The 18,886-nt window shown below is 39.7% G+C and overlaps 1 protein-coding gene across 1 annotated transcript in view; it reads left to right on the top strand.

Annotated features, from left to right (window-relative positions):
- JARID2 (jumonji and AT-rich interaction domain containing 2) overlaps positions 1–18,886 on the top strand; it is a 690,587-nt gene that overhangs the window by 487,573 nt on the left and 184,128 nt on the right.

Here is an 18,886-nt window from a genome sequence, read left to right on the forward strand (position 1 = left end):
CACCGAGTGTAAAGGGGACACCGTATTGATAATTGTTTTGGACATGCATAGTATATATCCGCAATGTATACAAAATACGTTTTAAAGTTGGGAAAACATAATAAAAGTAAATTGCAATTTTTTTTAGTATGCATAATTAAACATTTTATGGGAATGAAATACATTTAACTGAGCATTTTACCATCTTTCTACTGACTGCATTTGCAGTGTTGTGTATGCCATTTTGTCAGCCACAAAACTAACACTCCAAGTTTCATTGTACATAACACTTAACCCTTTGCTCCCAGACATTTCATGCTAATGTTGGGAGGCTTTAAAGGGACAGTCAACACCAAAATTGTTATTGTTTAAAAAGATAGATAATGCCTTTTCTTTCATGTAATTAGCAAGAGTCCATGAGCTAGTGACGTATGGGATATACATTCCTACCAGGAGGGGCAAAGTTTCCCAAACCTCAAAATGCCTATAAATACACCCCTCACCACACCCACAATTCAGTTTTTACAAACTTTGCCTCCGATGGAGGTGGTGAAGTAAGTTTGTGCTAGATTCTACGTTGATATGCGCTCCGCAGCAAGTTGGAGCCCGGTTTTCCTCTCAGCGTGCAGTGAATGTCAGAGGGATGTGAGGAGTATTGCCTATTTGAATGCAGTGATCTCCTTCTAAGGGGTCTATTTCATAGGTTCTCTGTTATCGGTCGTAGAGATTCATCTCTTACCTCCCTTTTCAGATCGACGATATACTCTTATATATACCATTACCTCTGCTGATTCTCGTTTCAGTACTGGTTTGGCTATCTACTATATGTAGATGAGTGTCCTGGGGTAAGTAAGTCTTATTTTCTGTGACACTCCTAGCTATGGTTGGGCACTTTGTTTATAAAGTTCTAAATATATGTATTCAAACATTTATTTGCCTTGACTCAGAATGTTCAACTTTCCTTATTTTCAGACAGTCAGTTTCATATTTGGGATAATGCATTTTAACATTTTTCTTACCTTAAAATTTGACTTTTTCCCTGTGGGCTGTTAGGCTCGCGGGGGCTGAAAATGCTTCATTTTATTGCGTCATTCTTGGCGCGGACTTTTTTGGCGCAAAAATTCTATTTCCGTTTCCGGCGTCATACGTGTCGCCGGAAGTTGCGTCATTTTTTGACGTTATTTTGCGCCAAAAATGTTGGCGTTCCGGATGTGGCGTCATTTTTGGCGCCAAAAAGCATTTAGGCGCCAAATAATGTGGGCGTCTTATTTGGCGCGAAAAAATATGGGCGTCACTTTTGTCTCCACATTATTTAAGTCTCATTTTTTATTGCTTCTGGTTGCTAGAAGCTTGTTCTTTGGCATTTTTTCCCATTCCTGAAACGGTCATTTAAGGAATTTGATCAATTTTGCTTTATATATATGTTGTTTTTTCTCTTACATATTGCAAGATGTCTCACGTTGCATCTGAGTCAGAAGATACTACAGGAAAATCGCTGTCAAGTGCTGAATCTACCAAAGCTAAGTGTATCTGCTGTAAACTTTTGGTAGCTATTTCTCCAGCTGTTGTTTGTATTGATTGTCATGACAAACTTGTTAAAGCAGATAATATTTCCTTTAGTGAAGTACCATTGCCTGTTGCAGTTCCTTCAACATCTAAGGTGCAGAATGTTCCTGATAATATAAGAGATTTTGTTTCTGAATCCTTAAAGAAGGCTATGTCTGTTATTTCTCCTTCTAGTAAACGTAAAAAATCTTTTAAAACTTCTCTCCCTACAGATGAATTTTTAACTGAACATCATCATTCTGATTCTGATGATTCCTCTGGTTCAGAGGATTCTGTCTCAGAGGTTGATGCTGATAAATCTTCATATTTATTTAAAATGGAATTTATTCGTTCTTTACTTAAAGAAGTCCTAATTGCTTTAGAAATAGAGGATTCTGGTCCTCTTGATACTAAATCTAAACGTTTAAATAAGGTTTTTAAATCTCCTGTAGTTATTCCAGAAGTTTTTCCTGTCCCTGATGCTATTTCTGCAGTAATTTCCAAAGAATGGGATAATTTGGGTAATTCATTTACTCCTTCTAAACGTTTTAAGCAATTATATCCTGTGCCGTCTGACAGATTAGAATTTTGGGACAAGATCCCTAAAGTTGATGGGGCTATTTCTACCCTTGCTAAACGTACTACTATTCCTACGTCAGATGGTACTTCGTTTAAGGATCCTCTAGATAGGAAAATTGAGTCCTTTCTAAGAAAAGCTTATCTGTGTTCAGGTAATCTTCTTAGACCTGCTATATCTTTGGCTGATGTTGCTGCAGCTTCAACTTTTTGGTTGGAAACTTTAGCGCAACAAGTAACACATCGTGATTCTCATGATATTATTATTCTTCTTCAACATGCTAATAATTTTATCTGTGATGCCATTTTTGATATTATCAGAGTTGATGTCAGGTTTATGTCTCTAGCTATTTTAGCTAGAAGAGCTTTATGGCTTAAAACTTGGAATGCTGATATGGCTTCTAAATCAACTTTACTTTCCATTTCTTTCCAGGGTAACAAATTATTTGGTTCTCAGTTGGATTCCATTATTTCAACTGTTACTGGTGGGAAAGGAACTTTTTTACCACAGGATAAAAAATCTAAAGGTAAAAACAGGGCTAATAATCGTTTTCGTTCCTTTCGTTTCAACAAAGAACAAAAGCCTGATCCTTCATCCTCAGGAACAGTTTCAGTTTGGAGACCATCTCCAGTTTGGAATAAATCCAAGCCAGCTAGAAAGGCAAAGCCTGCTTCTAAGTCCACATGAAGGTGCGGCCCTCATTCCAGCTCAGCTGGTAGGGGGCAGGTTACGTTTTTTTCAAGGAAATTTGGATCAATTCTGTTCACAATCTTTGGATTCAGAGCATTGTTTCAGAAGGGTACAGAATTGGTTTCAAGTTGAGACCTCCTGCAAAGAGATTTTTTCTTTCCCGTGTCCCAGTAAATCCAGTAAAAGCTCAAGCATTTCTGAAATGTGTTTCAGATCTAGAGTTGACTGGAGTAATTATGCCAGTTCCAGTTCCGGAACAGGGGATGGGGTTTTATTCAAATCTCTTCATTGTACCAAAGAAGGAGAATTCTTTCAGACCAGTTCTGGATCTAAAAATATTGAATCGTTATGTAAGGATACCAACGTTCAAGATGGTAACTGTAAGGACTATCTTACCTTTTGTTCAGCAAGGGAATTATATGTCCACAATAGATTTACAGGATGCATATCTGCATATTCCGATTCATCCAGATCATTATCAATTCCTGAGAGTCTCGTTTCTGGACAAGCATTACCAGTTTGTGGCTCTGCCGTTTGGCCTAGCTACAGCTCCAAGAATTTTTACAAAGGTTCTCGGTGCCCTGCTGTCTGTAATCAGAGAACAGGGTATTGTGGTATTTCCTTATTTGGACGATATCTTGGTACTTGCTCAGTCTTTACATTTAGCAGAATCTCATACGAATCGACTTGTGTTGTTTCTTCAAGATCATGGTTGGAGGATCAATTTCCCAAAAAGTTCTTTGATTCCTCAGACAAGGGTAACCTTTCTGGGTTTCCAGATGGATTCAGTGTCCATGACTCTGTCTTTAACAGACAAGAGACGTCTAAAGTTGATTACAGCTTGTCGAAACCTTCAGTCACAATCATTCCCTTCGGTAGCCTTATGCATGGAAATTCTAGGTCTTATGACTGCTGCATCGGACGCGATCCCCTTTGCTCGTTTTCACATGCGACCTCTTCAGCTCTGTATGCTGAAGCAATGGTGCAAGGATTACACGAAGATATCTCAATTAATATCTTTAAAACCGATTGTTCGACACTCTCTAACATGGTGGACAGATCACCATCGTTTAATTCAGGGGGCTTCTTTTGTGCTTCCGACCTGGACTGTAATTTCAACAGATGCAAGTCTCACAGGTTGGGGAGCTGTGTGGGGATCTCTGACGGCACAAGGAGTTTGGGAATCTCAGGAGGTGAGATTACCGATCAATATTTTGGAACTCCGTGCAATTTTCAGAGCTCTTCAGTTTTGGCCTCTTCTGAAGAGAGAATCGTTCATTTGTTTTCAGACAGACAATGTCACAACTGTGGCATACATCAATCATCAAGGAGGGACTCACAGTCCTCTGGCTATGAAAGAAGTATCTTGAATTTTGGTTTGGGCGGAATCCAGCTCCTGTCTAATCTCTGCGGTTCATATCCCAGGTGTAGACAATTGGGAAGCGGATTATCTCAGTCGCCAAACGTTGCATCCGGGCGAATGGTCTCTTCACCCAGAGGTATTTCTTCAGATTGTTCAAATGTGGGAACTTCCAGAAATAGATCTGATGGCGTCCCATCTAAACAAGAAACTTCCCAGGTATCTGTCCAGATCCCGGGATCCTCAGGCGGAGGCAGTGGATGCATTATCACTTCCTTGGAGGTATCATCCTGCCTATATCTTTCCGCCTCTAGTTCTTCTTCCAAGAGTAATCTCCAAGATTCTGAAGGAATGCTCGTTTGTTCTGCTGGTAGCTCCGGCATGGCCTCACAGGTTTTGGTATGCGGATCTTGTCCGGATGGCCTCTTGCCAACCGTGGACTCTTCCGTTAAGACCAGACCTTCTGTCACAAGGTCCTTTTTTCCATCAGGATCTGAAATCCTTAAATTTAAAGGTGTGGAGATTGAACGCTTGATTCTTGGTCAAAGAGGTTTCTCTGACTCTGTGATTAATACTATGTTACAGGCTCGTAAATCTGTATCTCGAGAGATATATTATAGAGTCTGGAAGACTTATATTTCTTGGTGTCTTTCTCATCATTTTTCCTGGCATTCTTTTAGAATACCGAGAATTTTACAGTTCCTTCAGGATGGTTTAGATGAAGGTTTGTCCGCAAGTTCTTTGAAAGGACAAATCTCTGCTCTTTCTGTTCTTTTTCACAGAAAGATTGCTATTCTTCCTGATATTCATTGTTTTGTACAAGCTTTGGTTCGTATAAAACCTGTCATTAAGTCAATTTCTCCTCCTTGGAGTTTGAATTTGGTTCTGGGAGCTCTTCAAGCTCCTCCGTTTGAACCTATGCATTCATTGGACATTAAATTACTTTCTTGGAAAGTTTTGTTCCTTTTGGCCATCTCTTCTGCCAGAAGAGTTTCTGAATTATCTGCTCTTTCTTGTGAGTCTCCTTTTCTGATTTTTCATCAGGATAAGGCGGTGTTGCGAACTTCTTTTGAATTTTTACCTAAAGTTGTGAATTCCAACAACATTAGTAGAGAAATTGTGGTTCCTTCATTATGTCCTAATCCTAAGAATTCTAAGGAGAAATCGTTGCATTCTTTGGATGTTGTTAGAGCTTTGAAATATTATGTTGAAGCTACGAAATCTTTTCGTAAGACTTCTAGTCTATTTGTTATCTTTTCCGGTTCTAGAAAAGGCCAGAAAGCTTCTGCCATTTCTTTGGCATCTTGGTTGAAATCTTTAATTCATCTTGCCTATGTTGAGTCGGGTAAAACTCCGCCTCAGAGAATTACAGCTCATTCTACTAGGTCAGTTTCTACTTCCTGGGCGTTTAGGAATGAAGCTTCGGTTGACCAGATCTGCAAAGCAGCGACTTGGTCCTCTTTGCATACTTTTACTAAATTCTACCATTTTGATGTATTTTCTTCTTCTGAAGCAGTTTTTGGTAGAAAAGTACTTCAGGCAGCGGTTTCAGTTTGAATCTTCTGCTTATGTTTTTCGTTAAACTTTATTTTGGGTGTGGATTATTTTCAGCAGGAATTGGCTGTCTTTATTTTATCCCTCCCTCTCTAGTGACTCTTGTGTGGAAAGATCCACTTCTTGGGTAGTCATTATCCCATACGTCACTAGCTCATGGACTCTTGCTAATTACATGAAAGAAAACATAATTTATGTAAGAACTTACCTGATAAATTCATTTCTTTCATATTAGCAAGAGTCCATGAGGCCCGCCCTTTTTTTGTGGTGGTTATGATTTTGTATAAAGCACAATTATTCCAATTCCTTATTTTATATGCTTTCACACTTTTTTATCACCCCACTTCTTGGCTATTCGTTAAACTGAATTGTGGGTGTGGTGAGGGGTGTATTTATAGGCATTTTGAGGTTTGGGAAACTTTGCCCCTCCTGGTAGGAATGTATATCCCATACGTCACTAGCTCATGGACTCTTGCTAATATGAAAGAAATGAATTTATCAGGTAAGTTCTTACATAAATTATGTTTTCTACCCGTTCCCCAGCTTTGCACAACCCACATTGTTATAATAATATACTTTATAACCTTTAAACCTCTAAAATTCTGCCCATTTCTAAGCCACTAAAGACACCCTCTTATCACATGCTTTTTTAATTAGTTTTTTACAACAGGGGAGTGCTAGTTCTGTGAGCCATATAGATAATATTGTGCTCAAGCCCGTGGGTTGTGGCAAACACTGCACTAATTGGCTAAAATGCAAGTCAAAAGATAATTAAAAAAAAGTCATGTGATCAGGGGGCTGTCAGGAGAGACTTAGATACAAGGTAATCACAGTGGTAAAAAGTGTATTAATATAACCATGTTGGCTGTGCAAAACTGGGGAATGGGTAATAAAGGGATTATGTTTTTAAACAATACAAATTTTTAAATTAAATGTCCCTTTAAGTAGCAATTAGCCATACTGTTAAGAACATAGAAAACATTAAGCATGGTCATAGCAATTGCCTTTGAAGGGACATAAAAGTTCAAAAAGAAAAATGTCTCAATGTATTAGAGTTCCCAAGTTCTTCTTTCTGGTGTGCTTTAAATTTCCTTTAAAGGGACGCTCAAGTCAAAATTAAACTTTCATTATTCAGATAGAGCATGCAATTTTAAACAACTTTCCAATTTACTTCCGTTAACAAAATGTACACAGTATTTCTTTTACAAGATATGACAAGTCCACGGATTTCATCCTTATGGGATATCGCCTCCTGGTCAGCAGGAGGAGGCAAAGAGCTCTCCACAGCAGAGCTGCATAAATAGCTCCTCCCTTCCCCCCCCCCCCCCCAACCCAGTCATTCTCTTTGCCTGTGTTAGTGATAGGAAGAGGTAAAGTGAGGTGTTAGTTTAGAATCTTCAAGCAAGAGTTTATTATTTTTAAAGTAGTGCCATTGAGTGCTACTTTGTGCTGGGGTGTAGCCTAGACCAGATCAGTCTCTTCAGTAAAAAAAAGAGAAGCATTTGGTGGCTTTAAGGCAATGGGAACTTGTGGGACATAATTCTCACTGCGCCTCCCATCTACTGTTGCTGCCCTATCTGGGGGAAAAATCTGAGAGATATACTTAGTATTTTCCGTGTCATCCTCAGGTACATGTGAGCAGTAGGACTTCACACGCCTGGGAGCTGCCTTTGCTGTCAGCAGATGGAGAGGTAAGTGCCATTTTTATTCCTGGGCTTAAGAAGAAGACAAGGGCTTTGAAGATATTGGCCACTCAATTTGGGAATAACAGCCCTTAGGAAGAGAATTTGGGGCTCTTTATTCAGGTATACTTTTCTCCTTTCAGGGGAGACCTTTTAGAAAGCAAATTGTTACCGCGTTTGAGCTTAGACTCTGTAGGACCTCTGTAGAGAAATATTCTCCCGGCGGTTTTATTAAAACATCATGCTACCTGGGAGCTGACAGAGGAACATACTTTTTTCCCTAAAGTTCAGGTCCAGGCGTGACTTTGACAGAACGTTTTTTTTGTGTGACTGTTATCAGGTGCTTTCACATGCTATCCCTTCTCCCGGCGGTTACACAAGCCATGCCGTCCGGGAGCTGCCTGTATGCTTTTGTCTGTGAACGCCCACGAAGGGCGGTCCTTGACAAGCACCATTTTCTTGCACTCCCTTTTTTACTCCCGGCGGTGTATTCACTTTGCAATGTTGCCCCGGGAGTTAACTGTTGTGCACCTGTCTATGCAGGGCAGTTCTTGGGGACACTAGTTCTTAGCCCTCTTCTGAAAAATCTCCAGGCGGTTCAAAAAAGATACATACCGACCAGGAGATATGTTATGTCGCCATCCATGTGGGTGGTCCTTAGGATACGCGTCCTGTTTCCCCTTCTATATGGCTAAGTTTCTGTTAGGTCCAAACTGTTATGCTTCCAATTGTTATAAGCATATTTGGACGGTAGCCTATGCTTCTCTGTCGCATTTTTTATGCATGAAGTGATACCTTAGCGGTTCCTACTGAGGGGTAAAATGGACTGAAATTTGCTGCCTGGCAAGTTTATTTCTTGTGTTGCCCTAATATGGGGGTCCTGTGGGGCTCACAGGTCGGACCTGGCTAAAGTTGCTAAGTTTTTAATATTGTTCTGCAGTTCACAAACAGAAAAAATGTTCTCTTTTAAAGTTTAAAGAGACAGTACCATATGTTCCTGTACTAACATGTTCCTTCTAAGGTGGTGGCGGTTAAACGTCTGGTGACACCAGTCAATCCCTGTCACAATTTAATAATTAAAGTGTCCAAAATAACATGTACCACAGGCAGTGCTCTGCGGTTCTTGCAGTGACTTTGCGTTTATTGTACATAGCAAAGTCTAGTTACAGCCGTCTTTATATTGTTATTGGTTTTTTCTACACGTCAGAAATAAAGCGCTCTCTTAACATTTAAAGAGACAGTAACATTTTTTTCTGTAAATTTTATTACAGGAATTGCGGCTGTTTTTTGTTTGTTCACTCATCCTTGGTGACGTAGGAGGGTGCACATTCCCACATGCATGAGTTGCTTCAGCATTAAGGAGACAGTAACGTCTTCTTCTGTGTGCATTGTATTATATGTATTTCGGCTGTTCTTGTTAGTTCATCCTCTATTGGAGGATGCAACAAACGCACTCAAGAATAGGGTTACTTTTTATATTTAAAAGAACAGTATCGTGTCCTATGTTAAAGTTGGTTACGATTTGTTCAAATTTATTTTTTCTTTTGACCCTACTCCCTCCGCGAATGCTATCAGGGATTCTTGACTAAACAATCTACTATCCCTTTTGAGGATAGTTGTACCTTCACGGACCCTAGGGAAATTAGAGGGTCTACTTAAGAAGTGATACCCTGGAAGAATCTCTTATGTCTGAGACTTCTTTGGAGAGATACAGGTCAGAGTTAAAGCTCTTAAATTGGCTAATTCCTTTGTTACAGACACTTCTCTGCAGCCTACCGGAGTGACGGCTAAGAGTTCTGGATTTCCATCTTAGCGTGCAGAGCCTTGTGGCTGAATTCTTGGTCTGCGGATTTGTCATCTAAATCTAAACCTTTGGTTATTCCTATATGAGGGAGGACCCTGTTGGGCCTGACCTGCAGGAGATTATCTCTGACATCACGAAAGGTAAGGGTCTTTCCCTCCCTCAGGATAAAGAGATCCATTCAGAGGGGTCGACGGAGTAATTTCGTGTCTTTCGAATTTTTAAGGGAAGCCCACCTTCCTCTTTTTCTTCTAAACAGGAAGGTGTCTATTCGCAAGTCATATCTACCTGGAGACCATTCCTGTCTAGGAACAAGGGCAAGTCAGCATGAAGGGCAGGGTGTCTTCACCCAGGCTTGGATATGAGATGTCTGGATACCTGAGCATTAGAGATCTTGTCTCAGGGATATATGCCGGAATTCGGAAATTTTCCTTCCAGAGGAAGTTTTCTTCTTTCTCGATTGTCTGTGGAAGATTAAGAGAGAGGCGTTCTTACACGGTGTAAGAGACATTTCCTCCTTGTGAGTAATTTGTCCGGTTCCAATTCTGGAGCAGGGACAGGTGTATTCAAATCTATTTGTAGTTTCTACCAAAGAAGGAACTTTGGGACCTATCTTAGATCTCAAGAGTCTACACGACTTTCTCAGAGTTCCATCTTTCAAGATAGAAACTATTTGTACCATTCTTCCATCGATCCAGGAGGGTCAATTTATGTCTACCGTGGGTCTAAAGGATGCATATTTTCATGTTCTTATCCACGGACGTACATTTTCAGTTCGTGACTCTTACTTCGGTTGGTCGCGGCGACCAGAATTTTCCAAGGGTTCTGGGGTCTCTACTGGCGATTCTAAGGCCGCGAGGTATTGCAGTGACGCCTTATCTGGACGATATTCTGATCCAGGCGTCGTCCTATCAGCTAGCAAAGTCTCCCACCGACTTTGTTCTATCCTTCTGTGGAATGTATATCTGGAAAAAAGTTAGCTAGTTCCAAAGGCAAGGGTTCCTTCTTGGGAACTCTAATTGACTCTATGGCCATGACATTCTTTCTGACAGAGGTCAGTAAATTAAAGATTTTGAACAAATACCGGGTTTTCAGACGCTTCCTCGGGCCTGTGTTTAGACCAATTGCTCCTCCTTGGAGTTTGAATTTAGTTCTTACTGTTCTTCAAGGGGTTCCGTTTGAACCTATGCATTCCATAGATATTAAGTTATTATCTTGGAAAGTTTTATTTTTGGTTGCTATTTCTTCTGCTCACAGAGTTTCTGAGCTTTCGGCATTACAATGTGATTCTCCTTATCTTATTTTCGATTCTGATAAGGTGGTGTTACGTACCAAACCTGGTTTTCTTCCTAAGGTTGTTTCTAACAAAAATATTTATCAGGAAATTCTTGTTCCTTCCTTGTGTCTTAACCCTTCCTCTAAGAAGGAGCGTCTGTTACATAATTTAGACGTAGTCCGTGCCTTGACGTTCTGCTTGCAGGCGACTAAGGATTTTTGTCAAACATCTTCATTTTTTGTTGTTTTTGCTTAGAAACGTAGGGTTCAGTAAGCTACGGCTACCTATAGCTTTGGTATTGTATCCCATAAGTAAGGATGAAATCTGTGGACTCGTCATATCTTGTAAAAGAAAAGGAAATTTATGTTTACCTGATAAATTTATTTTACGATATGACGAGTCCACGGCCCACCCTGTCATTTTTTAAGACAGGTTTTTATTTTTGTTAAACTTCAGTCCCCTCTGCTCCTTGGCTTTTCCTTTCTCTTCCTAACTTCGGTCGAATGACTGGGTTGGGGGGGAAAGGAGGAGCTATTTATGCAGCTCTGCTGTGGAGCTCTTTGCCTCCTCCTGCTGACCAGGAGGCGATATCCCATAAGTAAGGATGAAATCCGTGGACTCGTCATATCGTAAAAGAAATACATTTATCAGGTAAGCATACATTTCCTTTTTTTTCCTAAGATATGGAGAGTCCACAACGTCATTCAATTACTAGTGGGAATATCACTCCTGGCCAGCAGGAGGGAGGCAAAGAGCACCACAGCAAAGCTGTTAAGTGTCCCTTCCCGTACCCATAATCCCCAGTCATTCTCTTTGCCTCTGTCCATGGAGGAGGTGAAGTTTGGTGTCTAAAGAAATTAATTCCTTTTTCGGGTACTTTTCCCTGCAAGCAAGGATTTGGGTTTAGCTGAGTCCACGTCAATCTGTTCAGTAGAGTAGTGGTGGCTTTTAAGCAGTTAGGAAGTTGTGAGGTAGTCCTTGCTTCGTTTCCTAACACATTGCTGCCCATGGTACAGACAGCCAGAGTTGGTTACTCTGTTTTTTCTTTTTCTAAAGGTCTCTGTAAGGAGTATGTGTCCTTTCACGCCTTGTGAGCTATCTTCCTGCCGGACAGCTAGACTGCAGGTAAGTGTTTTTGTCTTGGAGACTTGCACTTCAGAAGAATGTCATATGCAGTAGATGGGGACATTTTTAAAATCCTTTATACAGGATTTTCTTTGGCAGTGGGCAGGCACATTATGTATGTTGAGACTAGGGGTTAATCTTCCTTTTTTGGGACTTTTTCCTCTTTGGGCTAATGTTGTTGAAATACTTTATTAGTATGTGTGTGGCTTATATTCTATACAGGGATTTATGTATAAAATTAAAATTTGGCAGTTGGTTTTCTTTGCTTGCTTAGCTAGAACAGGCTAACTGACAAGAAACCAGCTGCAGCTACTTGCATCTTATGTTGTAGGCAGAGGGAAACTCGCGCCTTTTACTTGCGTAGTTTCCTCTCTCTGACGGTCATGTGACTTCTCTCTGCTGTTGGATATTCGCGGAGCGGCATAATTGAATTTCAGTCTCTTCAGTGTCGATCTACTATACGATTGTTTTAGAGACTTCTGGCAGCCAAATTGTGGTATTAAAAAATTCGTAAAGTGACAATGTATTTAAAAAATTTCTACAATTTGAGGATTTTTTTTTTTAGTATTATGGACATGGACCAAGACTCCAAAATGGACCAAATGCTTGTTATGACTAGAGGCACAAATTGTTTTGCCTATGCAATTCTGTGCTGCATGCTTAGCTAGAACATTTCAATTTAAAGATAAATTGTTGTACTCTGAGTCCAGTGTCTCTCAGGATGATACTGTTCAAGCAATTCCACAGATTTCTCCTCAAATGTCCCAAGCCTCTATGGCGTCACATACAGTGCCCTGCAGTTCCTATCAGCCTCCTGGAGGAATTTATTTGCCTGCAGATTTTGCTGCACAGGTATTTTCTGCGGTATCTGCGGCATTATCTGTTTTTCCTATGCTGGGAAAATGCAAGAGGAAAATTAGACATTCAGATAGTAAGGTTGCCCTCCCTCATAAGTCTGATGAGGAGGATACGCCGGTAGCCTCTTGAGGGTGAAATCTCAGATTCGGACAGTATTATTCCTTCATCTGATACTGAAGAAGTAAACTTGAGATTTAAGATTGAACACCTTTGTGTACTGTTAAAGGAGGTATCGGCTACTTTGGACGACTCTGATACTTCTGTCATTGTCATCCCAAAGAAGTCTAGTAAACTTAAAGGGATACTGAATCCAAATTTTTTTCTTTCATGATTCAGATAGAGCATGCAATTTTAAGATATTTTTAATTTACTTCTATTATAATTTTTTCTTTGTTCTCTTGATATCTTTATTTGAAAAAGAAGGCATCTAAGCTAAGGAGCCAGCAAATTTGTGGTTCAGAACCATGGACAGCATTTGTTTATTGGTGCTGTCCAATCAGCCAGGACAACCCAGGTTGTTCACCAAAAATGGGCCGGCATCTAAACTTAAATTCTTGCTTATCAAATAAACATACCAAGAGAATGAATAAAATTTGATAATAAGAATAAATTAGAAATTTGCTTAAAATTGAATGCTCTATCTGAATCGAGAAAGAAAAAATTTGGGTTCAGTGTCCCTTTAATAAATACTATGATGTTCCTTCCTCTGTGGAAGTTTTTCCTGTCACTCAAAAAATTTGGAAAACAGCACACCTTTTTCTTTTTTCTTTGTGGGGCATGGAATAAAAGGACCTGCCAAGTCCCAATAAACAATCCAAAAGCAAAGAATATTCCAGCCTCCAAAATTCTTTAAAAGAACCTTTATTTCCACATGGGGTCCTCAGAAACAAACATACAACGTTTCAAGCCTATTGAAGGCTCTTAGTCATGTATGGTGAGGGTATATAAAGGCATTTACCTGTGTATGTTCAATTATACATGACTAAGAGCCTTCAATAGGCTTGAAACGTATGTTTGTTTCTGAGGACCCCATGTGGAAATATAGGTTCTTTTAAAAAATTTTGGAGGCTGGAATATTCTTTGCTTTTGAAGTTTTCTTTCATGTAATTAGCAAGAGTCCATGAGCTAGTGACGTATGGGATATACATTCCTACCAGGAGGGGCAAAGTTTCCCAAACCTCAAAATGCCTACAAATACACCCCTCACCACACCCACAATTCAGTTTTACAAACTTTGCCTCCCGTGGAGGTGGTGAAGTAAGTTTGTGCTAGATTCTACGTTGATATGCGCTTCGCAGCAGGCTGGAGCCCGGTTTTCCTCTCAGAGTGCAGTGAATGTCAGAGGGATGTGAAGAGAGTATTGCCTATTTGAATTCAATGGTCTCCTTCTACGGGATCTATTTCATAGGTTCTCTGTTATCGGTCGTAGAGATTCATCTCTTACCTCCCTTTTCAGATCGACGATATACTCTTATATACCATTACATCTGTACTGATTCTCGTTTCAGTACTGGTTTGGCTATCTGCTATATGTAGATGAGTGTCCTGGGGTAAGTAAGTCTTATTTTTTGTGACACTCTAAGCTATGGTTGGGCACTATATATATATATATATATATATATATATATATATATATATATATATATATATATATATATAGTTCTAAATATATGTCTTTAAACTTATATTTGCCATGGTTCAGGATGATCAATATTCCTTCTTTTCAGACAGTCAGTTTCATTATTTGGGATAATGCATATGAATAATCAATTTTTTTTTTCTTACCTTAAATTTTTTTCAATTGACTTTTTTCCCTGTGGGCTGTTAGGCTCGCGGGGGCTGAAAAATGCTTCAATTTATTGCGTCATTCTTGGCGCTGACTTTTTTGGCGCAAAAAAAAATTTTCTTTTGGTCATTTCCGGCGTCATACTTGACGCCAGAAGTTGTTCGTGATTGCGTCATTTTTTTGACGTTTTGCGCCAAAAATGTCGGTGTCACCGGATGTGGCATCATTCTTGGCGCCAATAATGTGGGCGTCTTTTTTGGCGCTAAAAAATGTGGGCATCATTCTTGTCTCCACCTTTTTTTCACATTATTTCAGTCTCATTTTACATTGCTTCTGGTTGCTAGAGGCTTGTTCATTGGCATTTTTTTCCCATTCCTGAAACTGTCATTTAAGGAATTTGATAAATTTTGCTTTATATGTTGTTTTTCTTTTACATATTGCAAGATGTCTCAAATTGACCCTGGATCAGAATCTACTTCTGGAAAGACGCTGCCTGATGCTGGTTCTACCAAAGTTAAGTGCATTTGTTGTAAACTTGTGGTATCTGTTCCTCCGGCTGTAGTTTGTGATGAATGTCATGATAAACTTGCTAATGCAGATAGTATTTCCATTAGTAATATACCATTACCTGTTGCTGTTCCCTCAACATCTAATACTCAGGATGTTCCTGTTAATATAAAAAAAATTGTTTCTAAATCTATTAGGAAGGCTATGTCTGTTATTCCTCCTTCCAGTAAACGTAAAAGGTCTTTTAAAACTTCTAATTTTTCAGATGAATTTTTAAATGACCATCATCATTCTGATTTGTCTGTTTCTGATGAGGATTTTTCTGGTTCAGAGGATTCTGTCTCAGATATTGACACTGATAAATCTTCATATTTATTTAAAATGGAATTTATTCGCTCTTTACTTAAAGAAGTTTTAATCGCATTAGAGATGGAGGAATCTAGTCCTCTTGATACTAAATCTACTAAGCGTTTAAATTCGGTTTTTAAACCTCCTATAGTTATTCCAGACGTTTTTCCTGTCCCTGATGCTATTTCTGAAGTAATTTCTAGGGAATGGAATAATCTGGGTACTTCATTTACTCCTTCTCAAAGGTTTAAGAAATTGTATCCTGTGCCATCTGACAGATTAGAGTTTTTGGACAAAATCCCTAAAGTTGATGGGGCTATCTCTACTCTTGCTAAACGTACTACTATTGCTACGGTAGATAGTACTTCCTTTAAGGATCCTTTAGATAGGAAGATTGAATCCTTTCTAAGGAAAGCTTATTTATGTTCAGGTAATCTTCTTAGGCCTGCTATTTCTTTGGCTGATGTTGCTGCCGCCTCCACTTTTTGGTTGGAGGCTTTAGCACAACAAGTATCAGACCATAATACTCATAGCATTGTTAAACTTCTTCAACATGCTAATAACTTTATTTGTGATGCCATCTTTGATATCATTAGAGTTGATGTCAGGTATATGTCTTTAGCTATTTTAGCTAGAAGAGCTTTATGGCTCAAAACTTGGAATGCAGATATGTCTTCTAAGTCAACTTTGCTTTCGCTTTCTTTCCAAGGTAATAAATTATTTGGTTCCCAGTTGGATTCTATTATTTCAACTGTTACTGGGGGGAAAGGAACTTTTTTGCCTCAGGACAAAAAATCTAAAGGTAAATATAGGGCTGCTAATCGTTTTCGTTCCTTTCGTCAGAATAAGGAACAGAAGCCTGACCCTTCCCCTAAAGGAACGGTTTCTGTTTGGAAACCTTCTCCAATCTGGAATAAATCCAAGCCTTTTAGAAAGTCAAAACCAGCTCCCAAGTCCACATGAAGGTGCCCTCATTCCAGCACAGCTGGTAGGGGGCAGGTTACGATTTTTAAAAGACATTTGGATCAATTCGATTCACAGTCTTTGGATTCAGAACATTGTTTCACAAGGGTACAGAATAGGTTTCAAGGTAAGGCCGCCTGCAAAGAGATTTTTTCTCTCTCGCATTCCAATAAACCCAGTGAAGGCTCAGGCATTTCTGAAATGTGTTTCAGATCTAGAGTTGGCTGGAGTAATTGTGCCAGTTCCAGTTCTGAAACAGGGTCTGGGGTTTTACTCAAATCTATTCATTGCACCAAAGAAGGAGAATTCCTTCAGACCAGTTCTGGATCTAAAGATATTGAATCGTTATGTAAGGATACCAACATTCAAAATGGTAAATATAAGGACTATTCTGCCTTTTGTTCAGCAAGGGCATTATATGTCCACAATAGATTTACAGGATGCATATCGTCATATTCCGATTCATCCAGATCACTTTCAGTTTCTGAGATTCTCTTTTCTAGACAAGCATTACCAGTTTGTGGCCCTTCCGTTTGGCCTAGCAAAGGCTCCAAGGATCTTTTCAAAGGTTCTCGGTGCCCTTCTCTCTGTAATCAAAGAACAGGGTATTGCGGTATTTCCTTATTTGGGCGATATCTTGGTACTTGCTCAGTCTTCACATTCTGCAGAATCTCATACGAATCAACTTGTGTCGTTTCTTCAAAGACATGGTTGGAGGATCAATTTATCAAAGAGTTCATTGATTCCTCAGACTCAGGTAACCTTTTTGGGTTTTCAAATAGATTCAGTGTCCATGACCTTGTCTCTAACAGAAAAGAGACGTCTGAAATTGGTTTCAGCCTGTCGAAACCTTCAGTCTCAATCGTTCCCTTCGGTAGCTTTATGCATGGAAATTCTAGGTCTCATGACTGCTGCATCGGACGCGATCCCCTTTGCTCGTTTTCACATGCAACCTCTTCAGCTTTGTATGCTGAACCAATGGTGCAGGGATTATACAAAGATATCACAATTAATATCCTTAAATCCCAATGTTCTACACTCTCTGACGTGGTGGATAGATCACCATCGTTTAGTCCAAGAGGCTTCTTTTGTTCGTCCAACCTGGACTGTGATCTCAACAGATGCGAGTCTGTCAGGTTGGGGAGCTGTATGGGGATCTCTGACAGCGCAGGGGGTTTGGGAATCTCAGGAGGCGAGATTACCAATCAACATTTTGGAACTCCGTGCGATTTTCAGAGCTCTTCTGTTTTGGCCTCTTCTGAAGAGAGAATCGTTTTTGTTTTCAGACAGACAATGTCACAACCGTGGCATATGTCAATCATCAGGGTGGGACTCACAGTCCTCAGGCTATGAAAGAAGTATCTCGGATACTTCTATGGGCGGAATCCAGCTCCTGTCTAATCTCTGCGGTTCACATCCCAGGTGTAGACAATTGGGAAGCGGATTATCTCAGTCGCCAGACGTTACATCCGGGCGAATGGTCCCTTCACCCAGAGGTATTTCTTCAGATTGTTCAAATCTGGGGACTTCCGGAAATATATCTGATGGCCTCTCATCTAAACAAGAAACTTCCCAGGTATCTGTCCAGATCCAGGGATCAGCAGTGGACGCGTTGTCGCTTCCTTGGAATTATCATCCTGCCTATATCTTTCCGCCTCTACTTCTTCTTCCAAAAGTGATTTCCAAAATTCGAATGGAACGTTCGTTTGTACTGCTGGTGGCTCCAGCATGGCCTCACAGGTTTTGGTATGCGGATCTCATTCGGATGGCCAGTTGCCAACCTTGGACTCTTCCGTTAAGACCAGACCTTCTATCTCAAGGCCCTTTTTTCCATCAGGATCTCAAATCATTAAATTTGAAGGTATGGAAATTGAGCGCTTGATTCTTAGTCATAGAGGTTTCTCTGACTCAGTAATTAATACTATGTTATAGGCTCGTAAATCTGTGTCTAGGAGGATTTATTATCGAGTCTGGAAGACTTACATTTCTTGGTGTTCTTCTCATAAATTCTTCTGGCATTCTTTTAGAATTCCTAGAATTTTACAGTTTCTTCAGGATGGTTTGGATAAAGGTTTGTCTGCAAGTTCCTTGAAAGGACAAATCTCTGCTCTTTCTGTTCTTTTTCACAGAAAGATTGCTAATCTTCCTGATGTTCATTGTTTTGTACAGGCTTTGGTTCGTATCAAACCTGTCATTAAGTCAATCTCTCCTCCTTGGAGTCTTAATTTGGTTCTGAGGGCTTTACAAGCTCCTCCGTTTGGACATTAAATTACTTTCTTGGAAAGTTCTGTTCCTTTTGGCCATCTCTTCTGCTAGAAGAGTTTCTGAGTTTCTGCTCTTTCTTGTGAATCTCCTTTTCTGATTTTTCATTAGGATAAGGCAGTGTTGTGGACTTCATTTAAATTTTTACCTAAGGTTGTGAATTCTAACAACATTAGTAGAGAAATTGTTGTTCCTTCATTGTGTCCTAATCCTAAGAATTCAAAGGAGAGATCTTTACATTCTTTGGATGTAGTAAGAGCTTTGAAATATAATGTTGAAGCTACTAAAGATTTTAGAAAGACTTCTAGTCTATTTGTTATCTTTTCTGGTTCTAGGAAAGGTCAGAAGGCTTCTGCCATTTCTTTGGCGTCTTGGTTAAAGTCTTTGATTCATCATGTTTATGTAGAGTCGGGTAAAATTACGGTTCATTCTATTAGGTCAGTTTCTACTTCCTGGGCGTTTAGGAATGAAGCTTCTGTTGATCAGATTTGCAAAGCAGCAACTTGGTCTTCTTTGCATACTTTTACTAAATTCTACCATTCTGATGTGTTTTCTTCTTCTGAAGCAGTTTTT

Source organism: Bombina bombina, chromosome 5 (genome assembly GCF_027579735.1).
Source record: "Bombina bombina isolate aBomBom1 chromosome 5, aBomBom1.pri, whole genome shotgun sequence".
Lineage (NCBI taxonomy): Eukaryota > Metazoa > Chordata > Amphibia > Anura > Bombinatoridae > Bombina > Bombina bombina.